This window comes from Triticum aestivum, chromosome 4A (genome assembly GCF_018294505.1).
Source record: "Triticum aestivum cultivar Chinese Spring chromosome 4A, IWGSC CS RefSeq v2.1, whole genome shotgun sequence".
NCBI classification, from domain to species: Eukaryota; Viridiplantae; Streptophyta; class Magnoliopsida; order Poales; family Poaceae; genus Triticum; species Triticum aestivum.
The window spans coordinates 695,136,639-695,144,064 of record NC_057803.1 but is presented as its reverse complement, the minus strand read 5'-3'; the positions used below and the strand labels follow the sequence as shown (position 1 = coordinate 695,144,064).

Below are 7,426 nucleotides of genomic sequence, written 5' to 3'. Positions count from 1 at the left end.
CGCACTTTGGATGCCCTGCAGCGGCCACCATCGTCTCCGCCGCAAACCAACTATGAGCGCATTACTGAAAAGACATATAAGGAAACGAAGCGTTCGGGAAGTACTTGCAGTGACAAAAGGTTACAAGAACGAAGAAGTGGGAAAAAATTCCCCATCTCGGCGAACAAGAGAACCAATCATGCCCCCCGCTCAAGGTGTCTAGCGATATCATCGCTAATCCACCGGGGATCTTGCCGGTACCAATCTTGCAGATTACCTGCCCGACATTGCACATTTTGATACAATGGAGGTGGACGAATTCAAATACGAGTACGAGAAGCCTCTCATCAAAGATGTTTCTACTCTAACAACGATGATGCGAAGATTCCATGATTGGTACATGGAAAACTGCAGACAGTTTGCAGGGGAGAAAAATAAGATACTTTGACGCTGGAAGTTAAAGAGGATCGTCACGACCTCATTGGAATTGAGGAGTTGTCTATTCCATTTGAGGAGTTCTTCCATTTTTTCAATCAAATGGACCTCGATAAATTAACGGTCACTTGCTACTGTCTGTAAGTACTACTTCTGTCATTAAATCTCTATATATAGCTCAGCTCTTTCATTAAATGTATAGATAATTATCCTCACTATATTATGTAGATTGAAGATCGTCGAATGCAGAAAAGCTAAAATTTATGATATTGGATTCATTAACACAAATCTCATAGAGCAATTCACGGTTACATTTCATGCCAAAGAAACCGAGGACAACTTGCTATGATCATTGGTAATAAATCAAAACAAAGATACAATACTCTTTCCTTACAACTTCAAGTGAGTGTTACTGTCTTGTGCATATTCGGTTTCCCTTAATTATTACTCGAGGTTATAGTAATTAATGTAATTGATGAGTTATGCATGCGTGCGCACCTTCCACTATATTCTCCTAGAGATTAAGCTTATCAGCAACTTTTTTCATTTCATGATGTCAAGTAATTGTTTTCTTTATCTTGCACGGTTAGGAAAGTATTCACCGCACAAGTTTCGGGACTGCCGCGGGAACTGCAATGGAAATACCTGAAAGTAAGTACTACTAGCTAGCTAGTTCCGCGCATCTCCCATTGATTCTAGCTACTTTCATCAATGCCCATTTATAATGCTTCACTATCAGTTTGATTGACCTCTATTTCTTGTAAAGTGCTTGTGGCAGGAAGCCGTGAATAATTATTGTGAATACTACATCTGCGAGTTCATCTACAACGTGACGGCCAAGAATAGGCGGGGCTCCTCTAAAAGACAATATGAAGTGTGTAAGCAAAAATATTCATAATTTTATTTTATTACCATTATTTGTGTTGAGTTTCATTCATATATATGTATTGACCCCCCTTCTTTAAATTAGATGTGGCAGATGCGGGATGAACTCCTACCATAAGATCGCATGCGAGCAATTCAAGAGGAATTGGCTGGATTCTTTCTTGACCACGTCATCAATAAAGCCGGAAAATACCACCATGCATGTGGAAGTTGAGTTCATATGTTAGGGTATTCTAGAAGATCTTACACATTTTATATATATATATATATATATATATATATATATATATATATATATATATATATATATATATATATATGAAAATGGGTTGGTACTCCTAGGAGTACATACTCCCACGTCCGATTCAACCTCCCTTGCACCCACACCACGCCTCGCCTCCTGTTCGACCCACGGCGTGCCTCCTCATAAAACTAGATGAGATAATTACTTAAGTTGTTGGAACGGATTCCTTTTTTATAGGAATACCGAACGTCATCCTTGAAGCTAATCTCATCGATCTATTATTCTCGCGCATGCCTCGCTCAGACGGCGGCTGACCTAATTCTTGTAGCTTCGTCGCCGCCGACTGCGGCTCGCTGCATGCATCAGCATGGAACAAGACGACGCCCCCCTTTTTGCCCAGCAGGTCTCCGACGTCGAGCGCTCTCCACCGGCCACTCCCCCGTCAGAATCAGCCACAACTCACACGAGGTATGTTGCTTATCATCGATCTTAGCTCATGTGTAACTAGATGCATGTCCATATTCTATCGGTCCAAGTCTGAACTTTCCACGAGCAAAGCAAATATCTCTCTTCCTTGTTTTGTTGTTCAGTATGTAGACTAGTTGTAGTTGAATCTGTACAATTTTGCTCGCAGACTAGTTGTAGTTGAATCTGTACAATTTTGCTCGCAGGGTGTCCACTCCCAGCCATACACGTCCAGGAAAGGCACCTTGTCACGCAGCGCGTCTCGTATACCTGATTGATTTGTCCCATCACTATCTGCATGCATGCATAAATTCCTAGCGGCATCAGTTCTTTAGCAACTCCTTTGATGTAATAGGCGGAAACCACTACATATTGGCTATAAATCTATACAATGGTTACGTGCTAATTAATTTTCTTTTACTTTCTTTTCCTGACAATGGAATTGTGATTGTATTATGTTACCAAATAATCGAAAAACGTATATCTTGTTTAGTGAGATTGTGAGAATATCGATCCCTTCCGTCATCTAGTTAGTGTATTTTAATAAAAGATGAATATATACATGTAGTTGTGCTTTAACCCCTTACTGTTTTGACTAAAAATATATCCCATACTAATGCCGATCTTGTACTTGGATTAATCGTTGCAGCCACCCGTCAATTGATTGAAGAAACAAGGAAGAAGCACCTTGTGTCGCCACAGTTACCATGGGTGCAAAGCATGTAGAATTCATGTGACCGAGGAACGTCCAATCGATTTTTCTTAAAGTATATTTAGTGTCATGTGGAGCTTGATGGAAGATACTATCTTTTTTGTACTCCCTATTTTTCTAGCATTTAATCGTTCTTAAAATTGTAAGAGTAGTTGCATGTTCTGATCAAGATACAAATTCGTTATAAGATCCAGGTTCCTGTAGCACCACCAGAGAAGTATGTACGTTGTTGCCACTTGACAAGTATATACTCCTTTCCCAAGAGGCAGTATAAACTCGTTTAAAATTCTATGTATTTGCTTTCTAGATATTTGTTACATGATACAACTTCCTGCAACTCTAGGTGAAAATTAAGTAGGCATCTTGTTGTGACCACTTGACAAGTATATACTCCCTTGCCAATAGGCAATATAAACTCCTTTAAAATTGTACGTATTTGCATTCTGAAAAATATTTGGTATATGATACAACTTCTTGTACCTCTACCAGAAAAGTATGTATCCTGTTGACCGCCACTTAACAAGTATATACTTCCTTCCCAAGAGGCTATATATACTCCTACAATAATGTTTGTACATATTTACATTCTAAAAAAAATTTAGATCTTTCTTGATGAGAGAGCTACCTATTTTCTTTCAGTTCTATTAAGTGTATACTTCCAATTCAACAAACATAAAATAAGTATAGCTCCTTCAAAAAAGACAACATCATGCGTATACTACCAGCGAAAAATAAATTATCTGAGATCCCGCTAAAGTATATACTGCTTTCCAATTCAATGACGTATATACTACTAATCATCCAATGAAGTATATACTATTTTTTGAATAACCATATACTGCTTTTCTAACAAGGAGAGTATAGTATATACCACGTATCACCCAATGGAGTGCAGACTGCTTTTTGTACTTGGAGTATGTGCTTTTTAATTAAGGAAAACATATACTGCTAGCTTAACTATCATGTACGTCATCCAATGTAGTATATACTCATTCATGTGTTTGTTAGATAGTTGAGATTTTAAATATTCAATTAGTAGGCCACGGTGCATGCAAAACGGCCATCCACCAGATTGCTCGTTTGTATAGGAGGTTGTTTCATAGCCGGTTAGCCACGGGGCGGGATTATCCACTAGTCAAACACCTGATTAGACATGGGAGTACATACTCTTGGGAGTATAAAAGAGGAGTCATATATATATATATATATATATATATATATATATATATATATATATATATATATATATATATATAGCGTCGGATACATATACGATAACTTGTTGGTCGACCAATCTCTCGGAGAAGGAGAGGTCGATCACTTTTGTATATGTTCATGATGATCTTTTGTACTTAATAGTCTCCTTCATTTGCTTACTAGCTAGCTAGCGTGTCGAGTCCTCTCTATACGTAGCGTCGACCAAGCACGGAGATAAGAGAAGACACTTTTCTCTATTAGCTAGCTAACACAATATATGAAACCCCTAAATTAACCCTACAAAACCCCCCAACCCCCCCCCCCCTCTTTCAGAAAAAAACAAAAAACTCAGCACCTGAAATGCTGCCGCGTGAAAGCCTTTTGGTCCCGGTTGGTGGCACCAACCGGGACAAAAGGCCCCCCTGCCTGGGCAAGCGGCAGCGGCCACGTGGAACCCCCATCTGTCCCGGTTCCTGGGCGAACCGGGACTGAAGGGACAGGGCTTTAGTAACGACCCTTTAGTCCCGGTTCCAGAACCGGGACAAAAGGCCCTCACGAACCGGCACGAATGAGCCTTTTTCTACTAGTGCTAGCGGATGAGGGGAGGGGGGGATTTATATGGGGTCGGGTGGGACAGCGTGGCCCGAGGCCGACGTGGCGGGCGTGCCCGGGCGCCCTCATATCCGCCCCATATTTGGGCTGGATATGGGGGGTGCCAGTCAGCCCGAGCGTTTGAGGGAGCCGTCTAGGTCAAAAGATCGTGACCGGTTAGTGATCGGGCGGCCCACCTAAACGTATGAGGCGGGTTTGAGAGGTCCGGTTGTAGATGTTCTTACCCCAACTTCTTTGAGATTAAAAACTTTGTTGTTGTTTGTTGTTGTCGTTTGCTTGTTTTGAGGCTTCATTGAAGGACGTGAATATCTGGTTGTCGTTCCTAGGGAAGCCACACTGGATCCAATGATTTGTTCGCTCAAAAATCCTCAGCAGCCACTGTTTTCGTTCACTACCAGAAGGGTCGTGCTACGCGGCTGCCGGTTGATCTTTTTAGAACATCGTTCGGATCGCTAGCTCCCAGATCTGGCGTCATTAAACGGCTGACGGGCATCTTAGCTTTCACAACAAAGATCATGTTGCGGAAACGCTTGTAGATTTTCTTGCAACAGAGTTTATGTTACAGATTTTTTTCTGCAACAAAGATCATGTTGCGGAAATATTTGTAAAGTTTTTTTTTTGCCAGAAATGTTGTATTGCAGATTTTTTTGCAACGAAGATCATATTGCGGAGGTCATATTGTAGATTATTTTTGCAACATAAAGCATGTAGCAAAGACGAACGAAGAAAAAGAAAAGAAACGAATAGCTCTTAGGGGTTAGTGTTTTTTTTAGCGTGACACATTATTTTCTTAAGCCTTATTTCTGCAACAAAGCTAATGCTGCAGAAAAAATATTTGCAACAAAGATTGTGTTACATATTTTTTTTCTGTCGTTCACCTTTCTGCAACATAGATGATGTTGCGGATGGATTTTTGCAACAGGGATGATGTTGCCATAGAAATATCAAAAAATGATCAAGTTATGTATGTGCTGGTTACTTCTTGGTACTCCATATGTTTGTAACATCGCCTGTGTTACAAACTTGTGTGCGCAATATGTCCAATATTGCAAAAATTGTTGCACTGCTCGCGTAGCACTAGGTGCCGTATGATTAAAATTAAATCAGACGGCCACGGAAGCGGTGGATACGAGCGGTTCATGCGCCGGTTGGAAGGTTTATGTCATCACGTACACAATGTCCGCTAAGATGGACATGGGCCAGGCCCGTATTACACTGGCTGATTCGGACGAAAAATGACATGCTTTATGTTGTAAATTTGCCAAGAAAAATGCCAAACAAACACAAAAAAGATTCCATGTTGTAGATCATAACAAAATTTCCTTTATAAGAAAATAATAAATTTGCCATGCTGCAGAGCAAAACAATTCATGTACAAAACAAAACCAAAATCAAGACAAACAGGAAAAATTGTCATAATATTGATTACAAAAATAGTAATAGTCACATCGGAATTATGGGGGAGTTGTTTTCTAGACCATGTCAAATTTTGAAATTTGCTTGTGGTCATCACATATCCAATTATGAGAAAAATGTTTTTCATATGAAATTAATGGAAACAAAATGAAAAAAAATTGTGAAAAAGTCACATTAAAATAAAAATTGACGTGGAGAATTCAAATAACTTGCAATGTTATAAAATAATAATTACCATGGTTTATTAAATAAATTTGCCATTATATGAACAATAAATTTGCATTAACCAAAGATGATGTACCAAAAGAATTTACCATGGTACGTGCAATAATAATTGCTATGTGTAAACGAGAAAATTTGACATGGACATAAATAAATAAAATTTCCATGGTCCAAAAAAAATGCCATGATAGTGTACGGACAAGAATATCATGGATATTTAAAATTGCCATGTTGTGTACAATAAATTTTCCATGGGTTGTGTGCAATAAGTTTCCCATGGTCCAAAAATTAAAATTCCATACGCAGGACAGAAATGGGATGCTGCTACATGAAAAAAGACATGCATAGGAATAAAATTGTCATGTACAGTGGCAGAATATGAGAAAAAAAGACCTAGTAGATCGTGTCAAACTTGGAAAAATGAATCATGGCAAAATGTGGATAATAAACTACTTGAATCATGACAATTATATATACTACTTGAATAAACTAAATTAATATAATTGTCTATATTCCCTCGTACTCTTGATCCGATGCATAATTTTTAGCTCATGTCCAACTAATCAGATCAGAAACATGTACATGATGATCTTTACGTACAAAATAGACTCAATGCAAACTTGTAACGCCACGATCATGTTTAAGCAAGTAGATATAACCAATATATAAATAGTTATATTTTGGGTGGCCCTATTCCCCCCTCAAATTTGGTTGGCCATAGGGTGGGATCAGATGGGTTCCCCGAAATATAGGTGGATAAGGGATGCCTGCAATGAGTTCGGGGGATGGGGGCCTGGCGGGGGTGCTCTAACACCCACACATCCCACCGCCAACTCAACACAACATACTGACAGAGTGGTCGGTTTGTATGCTTAGGTGAAAAATGACTAGTAATAATGTGCCCAATAGATGAAACATGTGTGGTTGCCATGGACGCAATCATATCCAAATCACATGAGCCTTTGATGCGACAACGATATGTTTGCAACATAAATGTGAATATAAAAAATAAAAATAAAATAGAAGATATTATACACATGAGCTAGAATTGAAGAGGTGTGCGCTCAAACATAAGCTAATAAATGCGTAGATGCACTACTTTTGCTCCAACCAGGTACAATATATAAATATAGGCCCCTTGCAATACTCTTGGTACCAATTTCTATAGCATTACATGTGTTCAAAGAGCAGAGATCAGGTTATACAATATAAATGAGTTGTATAGGCTTGGAAGGCATGGGAAATTATTTCATGACTAT

At 39.1% G+C, this 7,426-nt stretch overlaps 1 long non-coding RNA gene across 1 annotated transcript; it reads left to right on the top strand.

Annotated features, from left to right (window-relative positions):
* The first annotated feature begins 1,665 nt into the window (after window positions 1-1,665).
* On the top strand, window positions 1,666-3,026 carry LOC123083194 (uncharacterized). Its single transcript, XR_006439225.1, has 2 exons — window positions 1,666-2,011; window positions 2,658-3,026. It is a non-coding gene; the product is annotated as an uncharacterized lncRNA (long non-coding RNA).
* The last annotated feature ends 4,400 nt before the right edge of the window (window positions 3,027-7,426 follow it).